Raw genomic sequence first — 24,307 nt, forward strand, 5'->3', positions numbered from 1 at the left:
CCTCTGGTGCTCCATCGGGGGGCCCACCGGTGGTAGTGCTAGGGGGAGGCCATGGGGATTCCACGAAGCCCGGGCGGGTGATCGAGTTTACTGCCCGGGAAATTGAAAGACGTCGATCGACTTCCTACCTGGCTCAAGAGCCCGCCGAAACTTCTGAAGGGGGCTCACCTGTGGCGGGTGGCAGCCGACGGGCCTCGGTGGGGGCAAAAGTGGACCCAAAATTGCAGCATAAGCCAGGTACTGGCTTGGCCCAGGGTCGCCCTGCTCCGGACGAAGAGGCCCCGGTGAAAGCCCGCCGGAAGGGGAGCCAGGTGGCCAGGTCTGTGCCCGGTCCTGTTACTCCGCCTATACAGGACAGGGCCAAGAAGACAAGTGGCGCCAAACCAGGGTTTGCTGCCCCGCCAGCAGTGGACCCGGTGGGTAAAACTGGCCATCGTCGATCGATGGGGAAGTTGGAGCAACAGTCCTCAGCAACGCTTGCTGGGGAACAAGCGATGAAAACTTCCCAAGGTAGCGGCAAAGGTTCCGGAAAAGAGGCCTCACAGGCCCCTGTGCAGCAGTTCCAGTCGTCAAATGATGAAAGAAGACGCAGATCCATCAGCCGGGGGCCAGAGATTACATCGAGTGAGAGCAACACAGAGGATATGGACAGCAGTGTGACATTTAAAAGACAAAGAGAAGAAGAAGAGGAAGACATTCAAAGGAAAGCGGCGTGCCGTAGTTCGGACGAGAGCGAGCTCAGGGTCGGGGCATCATCGATCTCAAGCTCCGACCCTCAGAACATCAAGGAGCTGATGACCCCGCAGGCGGGGGATGACGGTACGCAGCTTATTATTGACTTTGATTCTCCAAGCACGGACTCTCCATAAACTATGCCTATCCCTGTAAAAATTGCCTCACTCAATGTGAGGTCCTTAAAGAGCCCTGATCGCAGGGCTGCTTTATTTTCTTATCTAGAGACATGTGACTTTGACCTTTGCCTGCTACAAGAATGTGGAATCCCTAGTAAAATGGACTATAAAGACTTAAAAGAAGACTGGAAGCTGGGCCCATCCATATGGTCCGGTGCAAATGACTGTCGTTCTGTGGGTGTTGGGCTGCTCTGCCGAGGCCAGTCCTTTTCTATTCATACAGTAACTGAGATTGTGCCTGGCAGAGCTCTTTTAATTCATCTATATTTTAATGGACTTTTAATTCGTGTTTTAAATGTGTATGCCCCTCCTGATAAACAGGAGCGGGCAGAACTATTTGAAATTTTACCACTGTTTTGTGTTGGGTCTTCCCCCCTGCTGGTGGGAGGTGATTTTAACTGCATACGTGATGGGGAACACCGGCAGGGTGGGGATATTAATCGTAAAGACCGCACTTCTTACCTGCTTAAAAATTTTATTGATGATTTTAATTTGAAAGATTGCTGGAAGGATCTCTTGCCGGAGGACCCAGGCGCCACATGGTCCAATGGAAGAGTGAGCTCCAGAATCGATTTTATTTTTTCCTCTAGAGCTTTTAAACCCCTGAAATGCACGCTCGAGCAGAATATCTTCTCTGATCATAAGCTCCTCTTGGTGGGCCTGGAGCTAGAGGGGGAGCAAAAAGCAAAAAGGGGCCTCTGGAGATTAAACACCACACTCCTAGAGGACCCTGAGATAAAAGAGGAGTTTGTGCGGACCTACCAATGCTGGCAATCACAAAGAAAACCCCACGAGCCTATGCTGCACTGGTGGGAGGGCACCAAATCTAAAATCAGATTTTTTTTTATCAAAGCAGGTAAGAAGAAGGCAAAAATGGAAAAACAGTGGTTTTATGTTCTTAACATGCGTTTAAATGTACTTTTTAAATTGAAAGAAGCTGGTATGGATGTAGAAAATGATATTTTAAACCTTAAAACTGAAATAAAACATGCCATAGAAAAGAAAGGGAAACAAATCATTTTTAACTCACATGTGCAGCACCTGGAGGAGGGCGAGAAATGTTCCCGTTTCTTTTTTAAAAAAGTGATGAATAGGAGGGATATCATCCAAAACCTTGAGGGTGAATCCACTCCAAAAGGCATGTTAGATGCAGTTTTTAACTTCTACCAGCTTCTTTTTAATAAGAAAGATCTTAATCCATCCTTTTTAGAACATGTTCTTAATTCCCTTGATTTTAAGCTAGATGTTTTAGACCAGGAGGTTTTATCCCGTGATCTTAACTTAGATGAACTTTTATTTGTTTTTAAAAGTTTTTCTAGTGGGAAGGCCCCTGGGGAAGATGGTTTACCCATCGAATTTTATTTAGCTTTTTGGGATATTTTAAAGGATGATATGGTTTTATTGTATAAAGAAACTTTTATTGTTAATGAACTTCCCCCTTCCTGGAGGAGGGGGATTGTATCATTACTTTTTAAAAAGGGTGAAAAGGATATGCTAAAAAATTGGCGCCCCATCACACTTTTAAATGTTGATTATAAAGTTTTAGCCAAGTTATTAGCTGTCCGTTTTAAACCTTTTATTCATAAATTAATTCACCCAAATCAGGTTTGTGGGGTACCTGGAAGGTCTATAGCTGAATCCCTAAATATTTTAAGAGATGTTTTATGGTATTTTAAGGATAGAAATCAAACTGTAGCAATTTTATCCTTAGACTTTGAAAAAGCCTTTGATAGGGTCTCCCATGAATACCTGTTTTTAGTTCTTAAAAAGATGGCAGTGCCTGAAACGATTTTAAGCCGAATCATGCTTTTATACCGATCCTGTTTTAGTCAAGTCTCTGTTAATGGCTTTTTAACCAGCGGTGTTCCTCTTTTATCAGGTGTCAAACAGGGCTGCCCCCTGTCCCCACTCCTTTTTATTTGCGCAATCGAACCACTGATGGCCCTCCTCAGAAAAGACCGGGTAGTAAGAGGCGTACCGATACCTGGTGGAGGAGGGACCCATCTAAAGGTGTTGGGGTACATGGATGATGTCACCATACTGTGCCCGGACTCTCCATCCATGAGGGGGGCATTGAGGAACACCAGCTATTTCTGCGAGGTCTCTGGTTTTAAGCTAAACACAGATAAATGTGACTGTTTTTATATTGGCTCCTGGGATTCATCCATCACCCCAGGAGTCACAATGCAACAGGATCAAATTAAAGTTTTAGGTATTGTTTTTAACCAGGTCAATGATGGGAGCCCTAACTGGGATTCAGCTATAGCTAAGATGGAGAAGAAGATTTTAATGTGGAATCTTAGAAACCTTACCATGGAGGGGAAGATTTTAATAATAAAGATGGTTTTACTCCCTATTATGCTATACATTGCCATGGTATTTCCTCCATCTATTTTATACATTAAAAAAGTAACTAGAATTGTTTTTACTTTTTTATGGGGTTCAAAAATGGAGAAATTAAAGCGTGATTTTATGTACAAAAGTAAAGATAATGGCGGGAAAGATGTTCCTAACCTTTTTACTTTCTTTTACATAAAGTATTTCTGTTTCTGTTTTAAAATTATTAAATCCGATGGCATTTTTAGCTGCTTTTTAAGGTACGCTGCGGGCATGGTTTTTAAAAGATGGTTGCGCATCCCTCTGAACGCTCCGGTGCTTCTGTGTCCCCCAAAACATTATGTGGTGTTGGAAAAGACAGTCAGGCTCCTAGGTCTCCAAGATTTGGAGCCTGACATACTGGGGGACCAGAGAAAGGTATCAAAGGTCCTCAGGCGGAGTGAGGTTACCCTGGCAGTGTCCAATTTCACACAGGCAAGATCCAAAAAGGTATGGCGGAACGTGTACGGGAAGTTTCTGGCGAATGTACACAGGGATCTTGCCTGGGCAATCGTCCACCAGTGCCTCCCTACTCGTGAGTTTCAGCACAGGCGAGGACTGGTGGCGAGAGCCAAGTGCCCGAGAGATGGCTGCGGAGTGGACGAAACGGTGCTGCACATATTTTGGAACTGCCCTTTTGCACGGGAGCTTTGGAGGAAGGTAGGCCCACTTTTGAAGTGGGCCTGCGGCCTAAAAGATTTTAATCACGAATGTGTCTTTTACGGTCTTTTTAACTGCCCCAATTTTAAACAGCAGATGATCTGCTGGATGATTATTAATTGTTTTAAAAATGCCATCTGGAAAGTTAGGAACATCTTACTTTTTAAACATGATTTTATTGATGTTAAAAACTGTATAAAGCTGGCCCTGAGTGAGATGTACATCTATTACCTAAGAGACAAGAAACAGTTGGGGGCCAGCGAGGCAGCATCCATGTGGTGTCTGCCTCTATGGAACGAAATAACAGTATAATCAGTTTTTATGACATTTGTATAATGTTTTATCCTGCCATTTTTATTTTTTCTCCTTTTATTACTGGTTTTATTATTTGTATTTTAAAACTTTTGTGAACCTTTTATTATTTTGCATTTTAAATTTTGTATGGTTTCTTATTTATTCAATAAAATTTTGTTGAAACCTTATCTGTTCTTATCAGTTTAATATCTGATACGTCCCCTATCTGGGGACCATATATTAAATGGATTTTTGAGAACGGGGGCCGATTTCGAAGCTTGCTTCCGTCGCCCTATGCATTGACCCGATATGGCAGTATCTTCGGGTACAGTGCACCACCCCCTTACAGGGTTAAAAAGAAAGATTCCTACTTTCATTGCTACCTGCTTGCTGGCTAGCCAGCTAGCCAGCCCTGTGGGCCTTGCTGCTGCTGCAGCCAAAAAACAAAAGGTGGTGCTGCTGCTGCTTCTGCTGCTTCTGCTTGTGTCTGGCCCCTGTTGGAGCGTCCAGGCACAGGACTTCTGCTGCTGCTGACTAAATGGCCTCCTTAATTGGATCATTTGAGTAGCCAGCACACCTGTGCAGGTAGGGCATGACATGATAGGCAGCTGCCTTGATAGCGGGTGGGTGCTGAATGTTCCTAATTGACAAAATAAGATTAATGCTTATGAAGAAATATAAAATCTCATCCCTTCCCCAATATCGCGCCACACCCCTACCCCTTAATTCCCTGGTTGAACGTGATGGACATATGTCTTTTTTCGACCGTACTAACTATGTAACTATGTAACATAACATGGGGGGGGGGGGGGGGGGTCTCCTGGCTGTTCACACAGGTGTGTCATTGCTGTACATTGACCCATGCATTGCTTCTGTGGTATTGCAAAGGCAAAGACAAATGCTTCCAGCCATCCATTGCACTAATGGATTGGTCATCAGCTGGCTGTCTATGTCCCGCATCAATATAGACCAAAGTACAGAGGGTTAGGCTATGCTATTGTGCACCTACCTGATGCATCAGAAGGTGCGAGGCCCTTGCTAAATTCTGTGCACAGACTTTGAGATCTATGCTTTAGACTGTATCTAAACCTGCTCCAACATGGACTGACATTCTGGCCTACTTTCAGCCGATGCGACTTGTCTGTCGCTGAACAGTCGCTTTTTATGTATTCAGCACCTATGTATAATGTTGTAAAAATGCTCTAGAAGCTAAAGTCGCAGAAATGTCACACATATTTGGCCTGCAACTTTCTGTGCGACAAATTCAGACAGGAAAAATCAGTATAAATCCTTAGAAAATTATCCCCCAGTGTCTCCATCTGCTGGCGGTATTGAATAAGCATTGCTGCACTGATGGGGTATGCATTAGACGAAAAAAAAGAAGAAAAAGAAGAATAATACGCCCAGAAAAGAGGCGAAAAGGAGAAAAACGTAAAAAAACGTGAAAAAAAAGTAAGAGGAAGAGAAGGGAAAAAAAGGTGGAAATGGGTTTAAAAGTGATTTCGGCGGAGAAATATATATATATATATATATATATATATATATATATATATATATATATACGCGCACACACACACATAGATATAAACGTATTCTCCGTTGAGATATTGCAGCCGCTGCTGTGTCCAGGCCCAGGAGCCTTAGCACTGTGCTGTGATGTCACTCAATACCACTGACATCACTAGGTGTAAACAACATCTCTCCTTTGCTGTGTATGTGACTATGGAGCTGTTTGGTGATGTCGTCTATTACGGCCTTCATAGAAGCAACAGGAGATTGTTGCATCCATCTTGAACCCTCAGAACTGCAGTGCTATGATGTCACTCACTTCCACAGGCCTTGCAGAGTGTAAACAACAACAACCCAGCTTTGTTGTGTATGTAACCATAGGGATTTGTGATGTCACCTAGAACCTTCACAGCAGCGACAGCTTTATGAGGAGCATCAGCACTGCTCTGCCTGAGCAGAACCATCACCGCCATAGGTTGTCAAATAACCCGGATTTAACCCACACAGGTAAGTCCAATGGGGTGCAGGCATGTCCTCTATGCTTACAGCTTCCCGTGGGTGTTGGTTTGATACCGTTTGGGGACAGCCAAGGAGGCATCTGCAGGCAACAAAGGTAGGTGTGTGCTTGTGTGTGTGTTTCCTATGCAGATCCTAAGCCCAGTGTCACATGCAAGTAGGAGGAGTAAGAAGGGTTCCTGGCAAATCCGGGTTATGGATTGCATTTAAAAAGGCCCCGTGGGAGTGCAATGGGCCCCTGTCTTGCTGCTTAGCAATAATGGTATGGGTTTAGGTTCTGCTGTGTGTACTGGTGGTTGACTGCCCCCCAGCCCAGAGTGTGCATGGAAAATTGTCTGGCAGCCTCCCTGACAGCAAGCAGTGATAGTGCCCATGAAGGGGACCTTGTTGGGCCCGCCCCTTTCACGGTTATCGCTTCTCGGCCTTTTGGCTAAGATCAAGTGTAGTATCTGTTCTTATCAGTTTAATATCTGATACGTCCCCTATCTGGGGACCATATATTAAATGGATTTTTGAGAACGGGGGCCGATTTCGAAGCTTGCTTCCGTCGCCCTATGCATTGACCCGATATGGCAGTATCTTCGGGTACAGTGCACCACCCCCTTACAGGGTTAAAAAGAAAGATTCCTACTTTCATTGCTACCTGCTTGCTGGCTAGCCAGCTAGCCAGCCCTGTGGGCCTTGCTGCTGCTGCAGCCAAAAAACAAAAGGTGGTGCTGCTGCTGCTTCTGCTGCTTCTGCTTCTGCTTGTGTCTGGCCCCTGTTGGAGCGTCCAGGCACAGGACTTCTGCTGCTGCTGACTAAATGGCCTCCTTAATTGGATCATTTGAGTAGCCAGCACACCTGTGCAGGTAGGGCATGACATGATAGGCAGCTGCCTTGATAGCGGGTGGGTGCTGAATGTTCCTAATTGACAAAATAAGATTAATGCTTATGAAGAAATATAAAATCTCATCCCTTCCCCAATATCGCGCCACACCCCTACCCCTTAATTCCCTGGTTGAACGTGATGGACATATGTCTTTTTTCGACCGTACTAACTATGTAACTATGTAACATAACATGGGGGGGGGGGGGGTGTCTCCTGGCTGTTCACACAGGTGTGTCATTGCTGTACATTGACCATGCATTGCTTCTGTGGTATTGCAAAGGCAAAGACAAATGCTTCCAGCCATCCATTGCACTAATGGATTGGTCATCAGCTGGCTGTCTATGTCCCGCATCAATATAGACCAAAGTACAGAGGGTTAGGCTATGCTATTGTGCACCTACCTGATGCATCAGAAGGTGCGAGGCCCTTGCTAAATTCTGTGCACAGACTTTGAGATCTATGCTTTAGACTGTATCTAAACCTGCTCCAACATGGACTGACATTCTGGCCTACTTTCAGCCGATGCGACTTGTCTGTCGCTGAACAGTCGCTTTTTATGTATTCAGCACCTATGTATAATGTTGTAAAAATGCTCTAGAAGCTAAAGTCGCAGAAATGTCACACATATTTGGCCTGCAACTTTCTGTGCGACAAATTCAGACAGGAAAAATCTGTATAAATCCTTAGAAAATTATCCCCCAGTGTCTCCATCTGCTGGCGGTATTGAATAAGCATTGCTGCACTGATGGGGTATGCATTAGACGAAAAAAAAGAAGAAAAAGAAGAATAATACGCCCAGAAAAGAGGCGAAAAGGAGAAAAACGTAAAAAAACGTGAAAAAAAAGTAAGAGGAAGAGAAGGGAAAAAAAGGTGGAAATGGGTTTAAAAGTGATTTCGGCGGAGAATATATATATATATATATATATATATATATATATATATATATATATGCGCACACACACACATAGATATAAACGTATTCTCCGTTGAGATATTGCAGCCGCTGCTGTGTCCAGGCCCAGGAGCCTTAGCACTGTGCTGTGATGTCACTCAATACCACTGACATCACTAGGTGTAAACAACATCTCTCCTTTGCTGTGTATGTGACTATGGAGCTGTTTGGTGATGTCGTCTATTACGGCCTTCATAGAAGCAACAGGAGATTGTTGCATCCATCTTGAACCCTCAGAACTACAGTGCTATGATGTCACTCACTTCCACAGGCCTTGCAGAGTGTAAACAACAACAACCCAGCTTTGTTGTGTATGTAACCAAAGGGATTTGTGATGTCACCTAGAACCTTCACAGCAGCGACAGCTTTATGAGGAGCATCAGCACTGCTCTGCCTGAGCAGAACCATCACCGCCATAGGTTGTCAAATAACCCGGATTTAACCCACACAGGTAAGTCCAATGGGGTGCAGGCATGTCCTCTATGCTTACAGCTTCCCGTGGGTGTTGGTTTGATACCGTTTGGGGACAGCCAAGGAGGCATCTGCAGGCAACAAAGGTAGGTGTGTGCTTGTGTGTGTGTTTCCTATGCAGATCCTAAGCCCAGTGTCACATGCAAGTAGGAGGAGTAAGAAGGGTTCCTGGCAAATCCGGGTTATGGATTGCATTTAAAAAGGCCCCGTGGGAGTGCAATGGGCCCCTGTCTTGCTGCTTAGCAATAATGGTATGGGTTTAGGTTCTGCTGTGTGTACTGGTGGTTGACTGCCCCCCAGCCCAGAGTGTGCATGGAAAATTGTCTGGCAGCCTCCCTGACAGCAAGCAGTGATAGTGCCCATGAAGGGGACCTTGTTGGGCCCGCCCCTTTAACGGTTATCGCTTCTCGGCCTTTTGGCTAAGATCAAGTGTCTTGCCCTAAGGTATTCGGGTACGCCTCTCCTCGGCCTTGTGGGATCGCCCAGGTTTATTGCCTGGGCTTCACCCACCTGCTGCTATTGGGGAGAGGGCTTAGTCCCAGGATAACGGGAAGGTGATCATCGGAGGACGGGTCTGCCGGAGAGGATGGCTAATGCGCCGAACGCTCCTAATACAGTACGGCTGTTTATCGAGGAGGAAAAGAGGAGTGCCTACGGGATTTTGCATGTCCAGCAGAAGGTCGTGGAGGGAGTGCTGAGGATGCCGCATGCTTCCATCTTCTGTGTCCAGGTCTTTCCCAGCCAAGGATTCTTTGACGTGACCTTCTACAACCTGGATGATCTCCGTACCTGTCTCTACCGGAGTAAGGAGAATGCTTCTCACCCTGACCTACAAGGGATCCGATTCATTTCCTGCGAGGCTCGGCCTAAGAAAGTTCCAGTGGTAGTGCATATGTACAACCCTTTTGTGCGGGATGAGGAGATCCAGACCTTTCTAAGAAGGTATTGTGTGTCTGTTTCTGGTGCGGAGAGGAAAAATAACATCCTGGGGACTTTCACAGGCATGAGACGTTTTTGGGTGGAGTTTAGGCCTGCCCCCGAGGGTGGTGCTGAAGGTTTTTGTCACCCCCCGCAGAACTTTGCGATAGGGAACAACAGGGGGTTTCTGCACTACCCGGGGATGCCAAGTTTTTGCCGGGACTGTTTTTGCTTTGGTCATACCAGAGAGAACTGTACAACCGGGCAGGTTTGCAGGAACTGCCACAAGCCTGATCACCGCACTGCAGACTGTCCCGAGAAACGCAAGTGTCATTTCTGTGGTTCTTCGGATCACCTGGCTAGGAGTTGCCCCACTTACCAGTCCGGGGCACCCCGATCATATGCAATGGCTCTTCGAGGTGGGACAGTTCCTGAGGACTCCAATGCTGCCAGGGCAGGCGATGCAGAGGTTAGCGTGCTGACCAGTGAAGCAGAGTCTGCCCCTGTTTTTCCTTCCATTTCTAGGTCTGTTCCGGATGCTTTGGTGGCAGAGGGGGAGAAGGCGGAGTCTGTTTCAGGGGCATCTGTTTCGGAGGCCTCTGATCCCCCAGAGGAGATGACTGTGGACAAAGAATCCTTGAAGAGAAAGATGCCGGTGGAAGAATCGGAGGATGACTGTCCGACTCCTCAGAGTCAAAGGATTGAGGACTTTCCTAGCCCGGGAAGGGAGGAGGCAGGTGGAGGGTCGTCATGTCAGATTGATTCTGACTCCTCTTTATCCTCCCTGGGCACAGGTTATTTGGAGGAATGTTCAGTCAAAAATTTGACAAAGACTCTTAAGTTTAAGGAAGGGGAGGCAAAAAATAAGGGTAGAGGTCGGGGAAAGGCTAGGCCTCCTTTTGATAATGCTTGATTTTGTATTTCCTTTTTTTCCTTCAAATGTTTGAATGAGTTTAACAATTGGTTCTCTAAATGTCCGCAGTATTAGATCTTTAGAAAGGAGATCCGCCATTTTTGATTTACTTTCTAGATATTCTTTTGATGTTCTAGGTCTCCAGGAGTGCTGCTTGGATGGGGAGCCAAATATCTCCTGGCCTTATGGGCAATCGGTATGGTCTGGTTCAATGGAACGTAATTCGGGGGTGGGGATTTTGTTCAAAAGTAATGAGTTTGTTGTTAAAAAAGTTGTCCATATTGTTCCGGGTAGGGTATTATTAGTGCATTTTATTTTCAGGGGTTTCACATATAAAGTAATTAATGTTTATGCTCCAACTGGGAGGAAGGAAAGAGGGGAGGTGTTTGAGAAATTATATTTCTTTTTGAGTGGGAGGGATGATGTGTTCCTTATAGGGGATTTCAATTGTATAATAACAGAGGGGGATAGGAGTAGTACTACGGTGGGTGGTGGGTCTGGTTTAGACAGTACTAGTAAGCAGCTTAAAGAGATTGTAAATTTATTCGGGTTAAAGGATTCCTTTGTTGCCCATAATGATGGTACTATCGGTTATACATATTTTTCTAACAATACAAGTTCGCGTATTGATTTCATTTTTGTCTCAAAACTAATGTCTGTTTCTAATTTCAGACGGAGGAGGTTACCGTTCACGGATCATGCCTGGATTGAGTGTGTGGTAAAAGGTGGTGGTCTAAGTGAGTATGGAAAGGGTGTTTGGAAGTTGAATGTGTCTTTATTGGATAATGAATGTGTATTACAAGAATATAGGGAGCGTTTTGATGGATGGGTGTTGAGGAAGGATGCATTTTATAGTGTGGTTGAGTGGTGGGAGTGGGTGAAGTTAGAGACTAAAAGGTTTTTTATTAAAAAAGGGTGTGAGAAAGGGAGGAAAGATAGAGAAGAGTATGAGAGATGGCAAAGAAGGTTAGAGTATTTGTATGAATTGAGGCGTTTGGGGATGAGTGTTGAGAAGGAGATTGAGGAAGCTCGTGGAAGTGTGAATGAGTGTCTGGAGAGGAATGGAAGGAAGATTATTGCACAGGCTAGGGTTGAAGTGAAAGAGAAGGATGAGAAATGTAGCAAATTTTTCTTTAAAAAGGCATTCAGTAAAAAAACTGAGATGATGAGTGTTTTTAAGAATGATGGGGTAGAGGTCTTTGGTAAGGATGAGGTGTTAGAGGAAGTGTGGAAGTTTTATTCTGATTTATTCACGGAGAAGGAGCGGGACGTGACTCTAGAGAAGGAATGTTTGGGATATGTGGATAAGCGTTTGGATGAAATTGATGGGTTCTTTATGGAAGAGGATGTGAGGAAGAGTGAGGTGGAGGATGCTGTGAATGGGATGAAGAAAGGAAAGGTGGCAGGGAGTGATGGTTTGCCTGTGGAATTTTATCTTGTGTTTTGGGATATGTTAGGGGATTATGTATGGGAGGTGTGTAAGGAAGTACTTAGGAGAGGGAAGTTATCTAAAAGTATGAGTGAGAGTGTGACTGTGTTATTGTTTAAAAAAGGGGATAAGAGGGATCTTAAAAATTGGAGGCCTATAGCGCTCTTGAATTGTGATTACAAAATTATTGCTAAAGTTATTGCGAATAGGTTAAAGGATGTGATTGATTGTATGGTAGGTGAGGAGCAAATGTGTGCAGTGCCTGATCGTAGGATTTCTGAATGTCTGTTAGGTCTGAGGGATGTATTGTGGGACTGTAAAACTAGGAAGCAAGGTGTGGCTGTTGTTACGGTGGATTTTGAAAAAGCTTATGATAGGGTGGTGCATGATTTATTGTTTAGGGTTTTGAGGAGGATGAATGTGCCGGACAGAATGGTGAAGTGGATTGAATGTTTGTATAGGGACATTTATAGTAAGATTCAGGTCAATGGTTTTCTGAGTAGGGAGGTGAGTATAAAATCTGGAGTGCGGCAGGGGTGTCCCCTGTCGCCAATTCTTTTTATTTGTATGATTGAGCCTTTGTTGGGGATGATTAGGAGAGATAAGGTGATGCGGGGTATAGAAATACCTGGTAGTCATGGGAAGGATATGCGAGTGATTGGTTACATGGATGATGTTACTGTTGTATGTAAGTCAATGGCAGGGGTAAGGCGTGCTAAGTTATTGATTGAGTGTTTCTGTTTAATGAGTGGGTTTAAGCTTAATGTTGGGAAGAGTGGTTGTAAATTTTTTGAGGGGTGGGGAGAGAGTGGGTTGTGCGAGTGGCCTGTGAGAGAGGGGGGTGTGGAAGTGCTTGGGGTGGTGTTTGATAATGATTTGTATGGGAAAGAAAGTTGGGAGAGGGTTTTGGGGAGGGTGGGGAATAAAATAAACTTCTGGTCTTTAAGGACTTTATCGATTGAGGGAAGGATTCTGGTTATTAAAGCTGTTATAATTCCTATTTTGCTTTATGTTAATTATGTGTTTCCTCCACCGGATAGGTGTCTGGCAAGAATTATCAGGCAGATCTTTGTTTTCTTATGGAATTCAAGGATGGAGAAATTGAGTCGTGGGAAGGTGGTGAAAAGCAGAATGCATGGTGGGAAAGGAATGATGAATGTGGAAGTGTTCCTGGCTGTGAAGTATGTCAGTTTTTGTCTCGCTGTAAGTAAGAAGGAATGTGTGTTTGGGTGCATGGTAAGGTATTTGGCTGGTAATGTGTTGTTGAAATATAAGCTAATGGAAAGGGACTTAAGGGTACCTGTAAGTTTTGAGGTTTCTTGGTTCTATCAGAGAATAGGGCGGTGTGTCAGGAAAAATAATCTGGAATGTGTGACTGAATGGAATGATAGTAAGAAGGTGATGAAAGTGTTGGAGCAGAGAGAAACAGTGGAATGTGTGGGAGGTCTGTCTGAGAAGGATTGTAAGGTAGTGTGGAAAAATGTCAGTCACAAGGAACTGACAAATAAACAAAAGGACTTGTCTTGGATGTTAGCTCATGGGTGTCTGCCAACAAGGGAATTTCAGAGGAGAAGGAGATTGGTAGACAGTGAAGTGTGTCCCAGGGATGGTTGCGGTGGATGTGAGAATTATGTACATGTGTTTTGGGAGTGTGGTTATGCGAAGTCTGTGTGGAGAAAAATGTCTGGTCTAATTAAAAATCTTACTGGAATTGAAATCTTATCCTTTAATATGATGATGTTTGGTTTGTGTGCAGTGGAGAGAGAGAAGGCAAGAGTGTTATGGTTCATAGTAAATTGTGTAAAAGAGGTTCTGTGGGATGTAAGGAATATTAGGATTTTCAATCAAACTGAAGTAAGTGTGAAGGAGTGTCTGGGCATGATCCGTGGTAAAATTTACCTTTACGTATTATGTGATAGGAAAAACTATGGTTCTGATGATGCAGAGGGGATCTGGAAACACAAAAAATGGAAGTACTGGTTATGATTGTATTCTTATTTGTCTTTCTTTTTCTTTTCTTACAGATTATATCCTGATATGAAGGGACAGTTGGAGGGACAGAATCCGCTGCAATTTATTTTTTCTGAGGGAAAGTCATGAAGGGAAAGCTTTTTGTTATATGTACATGTAAAGACATGCTTCCTGTATATATTGTATATGTCAAATATGTGTTTTTCATGTGTTTTCAGATGAATATGTAATTTTTTGAATGATTTACTTGGTTATGTATTGTATATTTCCTTTTCAATAAAAAAAAAAAAAAATCTGTTCTTATCAGTTTAATATCTGATACGTCCCCTATCTGGGGACCATATATTAAATGGATTTTTGAGAACGGGGGCCGATTTCGAAGCTTGCTTCCGTCGCCCTATGCATTGACCCGATATGGCAGTATCTTCGGGTACAGTGCACCACCCCCTTACAGGGTTAAAAAGAAAGATTCCTACTTTCATTGCTACCTGCTTGCTGGCTAGCCAGCTAGCCAGCCCTGTGGGCCTTGCTGCTGCTGCAGCCAAAAAACAAAAGGTGGTGCTGCTGCTGCTTCTGCTGCTTCTGCTTCTGCTTGTGTCTGGCCCCTGTTGGAGCGTCCAGGCACAGGACTTCTGCTGCTGCTGACTAAATGGCCTCCTTAATTGGATCATTTGAGTAGCCAGCACACCTGTGCAGGTAGGGCATGACATGATAGGCAGCTGCCTTGATAGCGGGTGGGTGCTGAATGTTCCTAATTGACAAAATAAGATTAATGCTTATGAAGAAATATAAAATCTCATCCCTTCCCCAATATCGCGCCACACCCCTACCCCTTAATTCCCTGGTTGAACGTGATGGACATATGTCTTTTTTCGACCGTACTAACTATGTAACTATGTAACATAACATGGGGGGGGGGGGGTCTCCTGGCTGTTCACACAGGTGTGTCATTGCTGTACATTGACCATGCATTGCTTCTGTGGTATTGCAAAGGCAAAGACAAATGCTTCCAGCCATCCATTGCACTAATGGATTGGTCATCAGCTGGCTGTCTATGTCCCGCATCAATATAGACCAAAGTACAGAGGGTTAGGCTATGCTATTGTGCACCTACCTGATGCATCAGAAGGTGCGAGGCCCTTGCTAAATTCTGTGCACAGACTTTGAGATCTATGCTTTAGACTGTATCTAAACCTGCTCCAACATGGACTGACATTCTGGCCTACTTTCAGCCGATGCGACTTGTCTGTCGCTGAACAGTCGCTTTTTATGTATTCAGCACCTATGTATAATGTTGTAAAAATGCTCTAGAAGCTAAAGTCGCAGAAATGTCACACATATTTGGCCTGCAACTTTCTGTGCGACAAATTCAGACAGGAAAAATCAGTATAAATCCTTAGAAAATTATCCCCCAGTGTCTCCATCTGCTGGCGGTATTGAATAAGCATTGCTGCACTGATGGGGTATGCATTAGACGAAAAAAAAGAAGAAAAAGAAGAATAATACGCCCAGAAAAGAGGCGAAAAGGAGAAAAACGTAAAAAAACGTGAAAAAAAAGTAAGAGGAAGAGAAGGGAAAAAAAGGTGGAAATGGGTTTAAAAGTGATTTCGGCGGAGAAATATATATATATATATATATATATATATATATATATATATATATGCGCACACACACACATAGATATAAACGTATTCTCCGTTGAGATATTGCAGCCGCTGCTGTGTCCAGGCCCAGGAGCCTTAGCACTGTGCTGTGATGTCACTCAATACCACTGACATCACTAGGTGTAAACAACATCTCTCCTTTGCTGTGTATGTGACTATGGAGCTGTTTGGTGATGTCGTCTATTACGGCCTTCATAGAAGCAACAGGAGATTGTTGCATCCATCTTGAACCCTCAGAACTACAGTGCTATGATGTCACTCACTTCCACAGGCCTTGCAGAGTGTAAACAACAACAACCCAGCTTTGTTGTGTATGTAACCATAGGGATTTGTGATGTCACCTAGAACCTTCACAGCAGCGACAGCTTTATGAGGAGCATCAGCACTGCTCTGCCTGAGCAGAACCATCACCGCCATAGGTTGTCAAATAACCCGGATTTAACCCACACAGGTAAGTCCAATGGGGTGCAGGCATGTCCTCTATGCTTACAGCTTCCCGTGGGTGTTGGTTTGATACCGTTTGGGGACAGCCAAGGAGGCATCTGCAGGCAACAAAGGTAGGTGTGTGCTTGTGTGTGTGTTTCCTATGCAGATCCTAAGCCCAGTGTCACATGCAAGTAGGAGGAGTAAGAAGGGTTCCTGGCAAATCCGGGTTATGGATTGCATTTAAAAAGGCCCCGTGGGAGTGCAATGGGCCCCTGTCTTGCTGCTTAGCAATAATGGTATGGGTTTAGGTTCTGCTGTGTGTACTGGTGGTTGACTGCCCCCCAGCCCAGAGTGTGCATGGAAAATTGTCTGGCAGCCTCCCTGACAGCAAGCAGTGATAGTGCCCATGAAGGGGACCTTGTTGGGCCCGCCCCTTTCACGGTTATCGCTTCTCGGCCTTTTGGCTAAGATCAAGTGTAGTATCTGTTCTTATCAGTTTAATATCTGATACGTCCCCTATCTGGGGACCATATATTAAATGGATTTTTGAGAACGGGGGCCGATTTCGAAGCTTGCTTCCGTCGCCCTATGCATTGACCCGATATGGCAGTATCTTCGGGTACAGTGCACCACCCCCTTACAGGGTTAAAAAGAAAGATTCCTACTTTCATTGCTACCTGCTTGCTGGCTAGCCAGCTAGCCAGCCCTGTGGGCCTTGCTGCTGCTGCAGCCAAAAAACAAAAGGTGGTGCTGCTGCTGCTTCTGCTGCTTCTGCTTCTGCTTGTGTCTGGCCCCTGTTGGAGCGTCCAGGCACAGGACTTCTGCTGCTGCTGACTAAATGGCCTCCTTAATTGGATCATTTGAGTAGCCAGCACACCTGTGCAGGTAGGGCATGACATGATAGGCAGCTGCCTTGATAGCGGGTGGGTGCTGAATGTTCCTAATTGACAAAATAAGATTAATGCTTATGAAGAAATATAAAATCTCATCCCTTCCCCAATATCGCGCCACACCCCTACCCCTTAATTCCCTGGTTGAACGTGATGGACATATGTCTTTTTTCGACCGTACTAACTATGTAACTATGTAACATAACATGGGGGGGGGGGGGGTGTCTCCTGGCTGTTCACACAGGTGTGTCATTGCTGTACATTGACCATGCATTGCTTCTGTGGTATTGCAAAGGCAAAGACAAATGCTTCCAGCCATCCATTGCACTAATGGATTGGTCATCAGCTGGCTGTCTATGTCCCGCATCAATATAGACCAAAGTACAGAGGGTTAGGCTATGCTATTGTGCACCTACCTGATGCATCAGAAGGTGCGAGGCCCTTGCTAAATTCTGTGCACAGACTTTGAGATCTATGCTTTAGACTGTATCTAAACCTGCTCCAACATGGACTGACATTCTGGCCTACTTTCAGCCGATGCGACTTGTCTGTCGCTGAACAGTCGCTTTTTATGTATTCAGCACCTATGTATAATGTTGTAAAAATGCTCTAGAAGCTAAAGTCGCAGAAATGTCACACATATTTGGCCTGCAACTTTCTGTGCGACAAATTCAGACAGGAAAAATCTGTATAAATCCTTAGAAAATTATCCCCCAGTGTCTCCATCTGCTGGCGGTATTGAATAAGCATTGCTGCACTGATGGGGTATGCATTAGACGAAAAAAAAGAAGAAAAAGAAGAATAATACGCCCAGAAAAGAGGCGAAAAGGAGAAAAACGTAAAAAAACGTGAAAAAAAAGTAAGAGGAAGAGAAGGGAAAAAAAGGTGGAAATGGGTTTAAAAGTGATTTCGGCGGAGAAATATATATATATATATATATATATATATATATATATATATGCGCACACACACACATAGATATAAACGTATTCTCCGTTGAGATATTGCAGCCGCTGCTGTGTCCAGGCCCAGGAGCCTTAGCACTGTGCTGTGATGTCACTCAATACCACTGACATCACTAGGTGTAAACAACATCTCTCCTTTGCTGTGTATGTGACTATGGAGCTGTTTGGTGATGTCGTCTATTACGGCCTTCATAGAAGCAACAGGAGATTGTTGCATCCATCTTGAACCCTCAGAACTACAGTGCTATGATGTCACTCACTTCCACAGGCCTTGCAGAGTGTAAACAACAACAACCCAGCTTTGTTGTGTATGTAACCAAAGGGATTTGTGATGTCACCTAGAACCTTCACAGCAGCGACAGCTTTATGAGGAGCATCAGCACTGCTCTGCCTGAGCAGAACCATCACCGCCATAGGTTGTCAAATAACCCGGATTTAACCCACACAGGTAAGTCCAATGGGGTGCAGGCATGTCCTCTATGCTTACAGCTTCCCGTGGGTGTTGGTTTGATACCGTTTGGGGACAGCCAAGGAGGCATCTGCAGGCAACAAAGGTAGGTGTGTGCTTGTGTGTGTGTTTCCTATGCAGATCCTAAGCCCAGTGTCACATGCAAGTAGGAGGAGTAAGAAGGGTTCCTGGCAAATCCGGGTTATGGATTGCATTTAAAAAGGCCCCGTGGGAGTGCAATGGGCCCCTGTCTTGCTGCTTAGCAATAATGGTATGGGTTTAGGTTCTGCTGTGTGTACTGGTGGTTGACTGCCCCCCAGCCCAGAGTGTGCATGGAAAATTGTCTGGCAGCCTCCCTGACAGCAAGCAGTGATAGTGCCCATGAAGGGGACCTTGTTGGGCCCGCCCCTTTAACGGTTATCGCTTCTCGGCCTTTTGGCTAAGATCAAGTGTAGTATCTGTTCTTATCAGTTTAATATCTGATACGTCCCCTATCTGGGGACCATATATTAAATGGATTTTTGAGAACGGGGGCCGATTTCAAAGCTTGCTTCCGTCGCCCTATGCATTGACCCGATATGGCAGTATCTTCGGGTACAGTGCACCACCCCCTTACAGGGTTAAAAAGAAAGATTCCTACTTTCATTGCTACCTGCTTGCTGGCTAGCCAGCTAGCCAGCCCTGTGGGCCTTGCTGCTGCTGCAGCCAAAAAACAAAAGGTGGTGCTGCTGCTGCTTCTGCTGCTTCTGCTTCTGCTTGTGTCTGGCCCCTGTTGGAGCGTCCAGGCACAGGACTTCTGCTGCTGCTGACTAAATGGCCTCCTTAATTGGATCATTTGAGTAGCCAGCACACCTGTGCAGGTAGGGCATGACATGATAGGCAGCTGCCTTGATAGCGGGTGGGTGCTGAATGTTCCTAATTGACAAAATAAGATTAATGCTTATGAAGAAATATAAAATCTCATCCCTTCCCCAATATCGCGCCACACCCCTACCCCTTAATTCCCTGGTTGAACGTGATGGACATATGTCTTTTTTCGACCGTACTAACTATGTAACTATGTAACATAACATGGGGGGGGGGGGGGGGGGTCTCCTGGCTGTTCACACAGGTGTGTCGTTGCTGTACATTGACCATGCATTGCTTCTGTGGTATTGCAAAGGCAAAGACAAATGCTTCCAGCCATCCATTGCACTAATGGATTGGTCATCAGCTGGCTGTCTATGTCCCGCATCAATATAGACCAAAGTACAGAGGGTTAGGCTATGCTATTGTGCACCTACCTGATGCATCAGAAGGTGCGAGGCCCTTGCTAAATTCTGTGCACAGACTTTGAGATCTATGCTTTAGACTGTATCTAAACCTGCTCCAACATGGACTGACATTCTGGCCTACTTTCAGCCGATGCGACTTGTCTGTCGCTGAACAGTCGCTTTTTATGTATTCAGCACCTATGTATAATGTTGTAAAAATGCTCTAGAAGCTAAAGTCGCAGAAATGTCACACATATTTGGCCTGCAACTTTCTGTGCGACAAATTCAGACAGGAAAAATCAGTATAAATCCTTAGAAAATTATCCCCCAGTGTCTCCATCTGCTGGCGGTATTGAATAAGCATTGCTGCACTGATGGGGTATGCATTAGACGAAAAAAAAGAAGAAAAAGAAGAATAATACGCCCAGAAAAGAGGCGAAAAGGAGAAAAACGTAAAAAAACGTGAAAAAAAAGTAAGAGGAAGAGAAGGGAAAAAAAGGTGGAAATGGGTTTAAAAGTGATTTCGGCGGAGAAATATATATATATATATATATATATATATATATATGCGCACACACACACATAGATATAAACGTATTCTCCGTTGAGATATTGCAGCCGCTGCTGTGTCCAGGCCCAGGAGCCTTAGCACTGTGCTGTGATGTCACTCAATACCACTGACATCACTAGGTGTAAACAACATCTCTCCTTTGCTGTGTATGTGACTATGGAGCTGTTTGGTGATGTCGTCTATTACGGCCTTCATAGAAGCAACAGGAGATTGTTGCATCCATCTTGAACCCTCAGAACTACAGTGCTATGATGTCACTCACTTCCACAGGCCTTGCAGAGTGTAAACAACAACAACCCAGCTTTGTTGTGTATGTAACCATAGGGATTTGTGATGTCACCTAGAACCTTCACAGCAGCGACAGCTTTATGAGGAGCATCAGCACTTCTCTGCCTGAGCAGAACCATCACCGCCATAGGTTGTCAAATAACCCGGATTTAACCCACACAGGTAAGTCCAATGGGGTGCAGGCATGTCCTCTATGCTTACAGCTTCCCGTGGGTGTTGGTTTGATACCGTTTGGGGACAGCCAAGGAGGCATCTGCAGGCAACAAAGGTAGGTGTGTGCTTGTGTGTGTGTTTCCTATGCAGATCCTAAGCCCAGTGTCACATGCAAGTAGGAGGAGTAAGAAGGGTTCCTGGCAAATCCGGGTTATGGATTGCATTTAAAAAGGCCCCGTGGGAGTGCAATGGGCCCCTGTCTTGCTGCTTAGCAATAATGGTATGGGTTTAGGTTCTGCTGTGTGTACTGGTGGTTGACTGCCCCCCAGCCCAGAGTGTGCATGGAAAATTGTCTGGCAGCCTCCCTGACAGCAAGCAGTGATAGTGCCCATGAAGGGGACCTTGTTGGGCCCGCCCCTTTCACGGTTATCGCTTCTCGGCCTTTTGGCTAAGATCAAGTGTAGTATCTGTTCTTATCAGTTTTCATGCTGGTGGGGATGGGTGCTGCATGGAGGATGCAGGTGTACCAGGGCTTTCCGGGGCTGGTTCTGAGGAATCAGCTCGACGGCTGCCCCGATGTGACCTGTTCCCTCCGGGTCTCGCCATGAGGCTGAGAGGGTCTAGAGCCGAGGTACTTTTGTGCCTCGGGGAGTGGTGACCCCGAGGTGCCGAAACTCACTGGGAGAATAGACTCACTGAGTTGAAGCACGGGCACCATAATCTCTTCACCTTGTGGCACTCACCTCTTGATTCCCGGCCTTCTGGCTAGGATCAGAGAAATTTTTATAGATCCGGCCGGATGTCCGGGCAGTATATCTGCACACATTCACTTATTTATTTCTTTTTTGTCTCACTGTGTCACTTTTTGCGTGTTGTGTGTTCACAGGATTTGTCAGGATGCGGTAGCCCTTCTGGGTGTCCCTCCTGGCGGTCTAGGGGAGGTGTGTGTGGCCATTAGGTTCCGCACCTCCCTGCAAACACCCCGGGTACTCCTGCTTTGGCAGGGTACCTACCGTTATCGGCTCTGCGGGCAGATACCTTGGCTAATGCCAAGGGGGATGCCGGGAGCATTTGTGGTCCCCTAGTAGCTTCGGCGAAAAGGGACATCGAACCTGGAACCTCGCAGGTACCTTTTGGTCCGGAGGCGAAGGGTAAGGTTTGTTGGGGGGCCTCTCTCCTATCGGAGAAGGGCTTGCGATAGACCGCATCCTTTGTGCACGTTTTTTTAGTGTAACACGTTTGCACTTTTTCTTGCACTTTGGGTGAATCGAAAGCACGTTCCTCGGCTTTAAAAAAAAAAAAAAAAAAAAAAAATCTGTTCTTATCAGTTTTCATGCTGGTGGGGATGGGTGCTGCATGGAGGATGCAGGTGTACCAGGGCTTTCCGGGGCTGGTTCTGAGGAATCAGCTCGACGGCTGCCCCGATGTGACCTGTTCCCTCCGGGTCTCGCCATGAGGCTGAGAGGGTCTAGAGCCGAGGTACTTTTGTGCCTCGGGGAGTGGTGACCCCGAGGTGCCGAAACTCACTGGGAGAATAGGCTCACTGAGTTGAAGCACGGGCACCATAATCTCTTCACCTTGTGGCACTCACCTCTTGATTCCCGGCCTTCTGGCTAGGATCAGAGAAATTTTTATAGATCCGGCCGGATGTCCGGGCAGTATATCTGCACACATTCACTTATTTATTTATTTTTTGTCTCACTGTGTCACTTTTTGCGTGTTGTGTGTTCACAGGATTTGTCAGGATGCGGTAGCCCTTCTGGGTGTCCCTCCTGGCGGTCTAGGGGAGGTGTGTGTGGCCATTAGGTTCCGCACCTCCCTGCAAACACCCCGGGTACTCCTGCTTCGCAGGGTACCTACCGTAATCGGCTCTGCGGGCAGATACCTTGGCTAACGCCAAGGGGGATGCCGGGAGCATTTGTGGTCTCCTAGTAGCTTCGGCGAAAAGGGACATCGAACCTGGAACCTCGCAGGTACCTTTTGGTCCGGAGGCGAAGGGTAAGGTTTGTTGGGGGGCCTCTCTCCTATCGGAGAAGGGCTTGCGATAGACCGCATCCTTTGTGCACGTTTTTTTAGTGTAACACGTTTGCACTTTTTCTTGCACTTTGGGTGAATCGAAAGCACGTTCCTCGGCTTTAGATAAAAAACAAAAAAAAAAGTATCTGTTCTTATCAGTTTAATATCTGATACGTCCCCTATCTGGGGACCATATATTAAATGGATTTTTGAGAACGGGGGCCGATTTCGAAGCTTGCTTCCGTCGCCCTATGCATTGACCCGATATGGCAGTATCTTCGGGTACAGTGCACCACCCCCTTACAGGGTTAAAAAGAAAGATTCCTACTTTCATTGCTACCTGCTTGCTGGCTAGCCAGCTAGCCAGCCCTGTGGGCCTTGCTGCTGCTGCAGCCAAAAAACAAAAGGTGGTGCTGCTGCTGCTTCTGCTGCTTCTGCTTCTGCTTGTGTCTGGCCCCTGTTGGAGCGTCCAGGCACAGGACTTCTGCTGCTGCTGCTGACTAAATGGCCTCCTTAATTGGATCATTTGAGTAGCCAGCACACCTGTGCAGGTAGGGCATGACATGATAGGCAGCTGCCTTGATAGCGGGTGGGTGCTGAATGTTCCTAATTGACAAAATAAGATTAATGCTTATGAAGAAATATAAAATCTCATCCCTTCCCCAATATCGCGCCACACCCCTACCCCTTAATTCCCTGGTTGAACGTGATGGACATATGTCTTTTTTCGACCGTACTAACTATGTAACTATGTAACATAACATGGGGGGGGGGGGGGGGGGTCTCCTGGCTGTTCACACAGGTGTGTCATTGCTGTACATTGACCATGCATTGCTTCTGTGGTATTGCAAAGGCAAAGACAAATGCTTCCAGCCATCCATTGCACTAATGGATTGGTCATCAGCTGGCTGTCTATGTCCCGCATCAATATAGACCAAAGTACAGAGGGTTAGGCTATGCTATTGTGCACCTACCTGATGCATCAGAAGGTGCGAGGCCCTTGCTAAATTCTGTGCACAGACTTTGAGATCTATGCTTTAGACTGTATCTAAACCTGCTCCAACATGGACTGACATTCTGGCCTACTTTCAGCCGATGCGACTTGTCTGTCGCTGAACAGTCGCTTTTTATGTATTCAGCACCTATGTATAATGTTGTAAAAATGCTCTAGAAGCTAAAGTCGCAGAAATGTCACACATATTTGGCCTGCAACTTTCTGTGCGACAAATTCAGACAGGAAAAATCAGTATAAATCCTTAGAAAATTATCCCCCAGTGTCTCCATCTGCTGGCGGTATTGAATAAGCATTGCTGCACTGATGGGGTATGCATTAGACGAAAAAAAAGAAGAAAAAGAAGAATAATACGCCCAGAAAAGAGGCGAAAAGGAGAAAAACGTAAAAAAACGTGAAAAAAAAGTAAGAGGAAGAGAAGGGAAAAAAAGGTGGAAATGGGTTTAAAAGTGATTTCGGCGGAGAAATATATATATATATATATATATATATATATATATATATATATATATATATGCGCACACACACACATAGATATAAACGTATTCTCCGTTGAGATATTGCAGCCGCTGCTGTGTCCAGGCCCAGGAGCCTTAGCACTGTGCTGTGATGTCACTCAATACCACTGACATCACTAGGTGTAAACAACATCTCTCCTTTGCTGTGTATGTGACTATGGAGCTGTTTGGTGATGTCGTCTATTACGGCCTTCATAGAAGCAACAGGAGATTGTTGCATCCATCTTGAACCCTCAGAACTACAGTGCTATGATGTCACTCACTTCCACAGGCCTTGCAGAGTGTAAACAACAACAACCCAGCTTTGTTGTG

At 45.4% G+C, this 24,307-nt stretch overlaps 5 non-coding genes and 2 pseudogenes across 5 annotated transcripts; all 7 read left to right on the top strand.

Annotated features, from left to right (window-relative positions):
• Nucleotides 1-4,396: 4,396 nt before the first annotated feature.
• Nucleotides 4,397-4,582, top strand: LOC130310610 (U2 spliceosomal RNA). Its single transcript, XR_008859118.1, has one exon. It is a non-coding gene; the product is annotated as a U2 spliceosomal RNA (small nuclear RNA).
• Nucleotides 4,583-6,676: 2,094 nt separating this feature from the next.
• Nucleotides 6,677-6,867, top strand: LOC130310601 (U2 spliceosomal RNA). The gene has a single exon (XR_008859110.1). It is a non-coding gene; the product is annotated as a U2 spliceosomal RNA (small nuclear RNA).
• A 7,189-nt stretch (nucleotides 6,868-14,056) lies between these two features.
• On the top strand, nucleotides 14,057-14,237 carry LOC130310609 (U2 spliceosomal RNA; annotated as a pseudogene).
• A 2,088-nt stretch (nucleotides 14,238-16,325) lies between these two features.
• Nucleotides 16,326-16,516, top strand: LOC130310602 (U2 spliceosomal RNA). The gene has a single exon (XR_008859111.1). It is a non-coding gene; the product is annotated as a U2 spliceosomal RNA (small nuclear RNA).
• A 2,087-nt stretch (nucleotides 16,517-18,603) lies between these two features.
• On the top strand, nucleotides 18,604-18,794 carry LOC130310606 (U2 spliceosomal RNA). The gene has a single exon (XR_008859115.1). It is a non-coding gene; the product is annotated as a U2 spliceosomal RNA (small nuclear RNA).
• A 2,083-nt stretch (nucleotides 18,795-20,877) lies between these two features.
• Nucleotides 20,878-21,037, top strand: LOC130310617 (U2 spliceosomal RNA; annotated as a pseudogene).
• A 1,540-nt stretch (nucleotides 21,038-22,577) lies between these two features.
• LOC130310612 (U2 spliceosomal RNA) lies at nucleotides 22,578-22,763 on the top strand. The gene has a single exon (XR_008859120.1). It is a non-coding gene; the product is annotated as a U2 spliceosomal RNA (small nuclear RNA).
• Nucleotides 22,764-24,307: the final 1,544 nt, after the last annotated feature.

The sequence above is a fragment of the Hyla sarda genome, unplaced genomic scaffold (assembly GCF_029499605.1).
Source record: "Hyla sarda isolate aHylSar1 unplaced genomic scaffold, aHylSar1.hap1 scaffold_1576, whole genome shotgun sequence".
NCBI lineage: Eukaryota > Metazoa > Chordata > Amphibia > Anura > Hylidae > Hyla > Hyla sarda.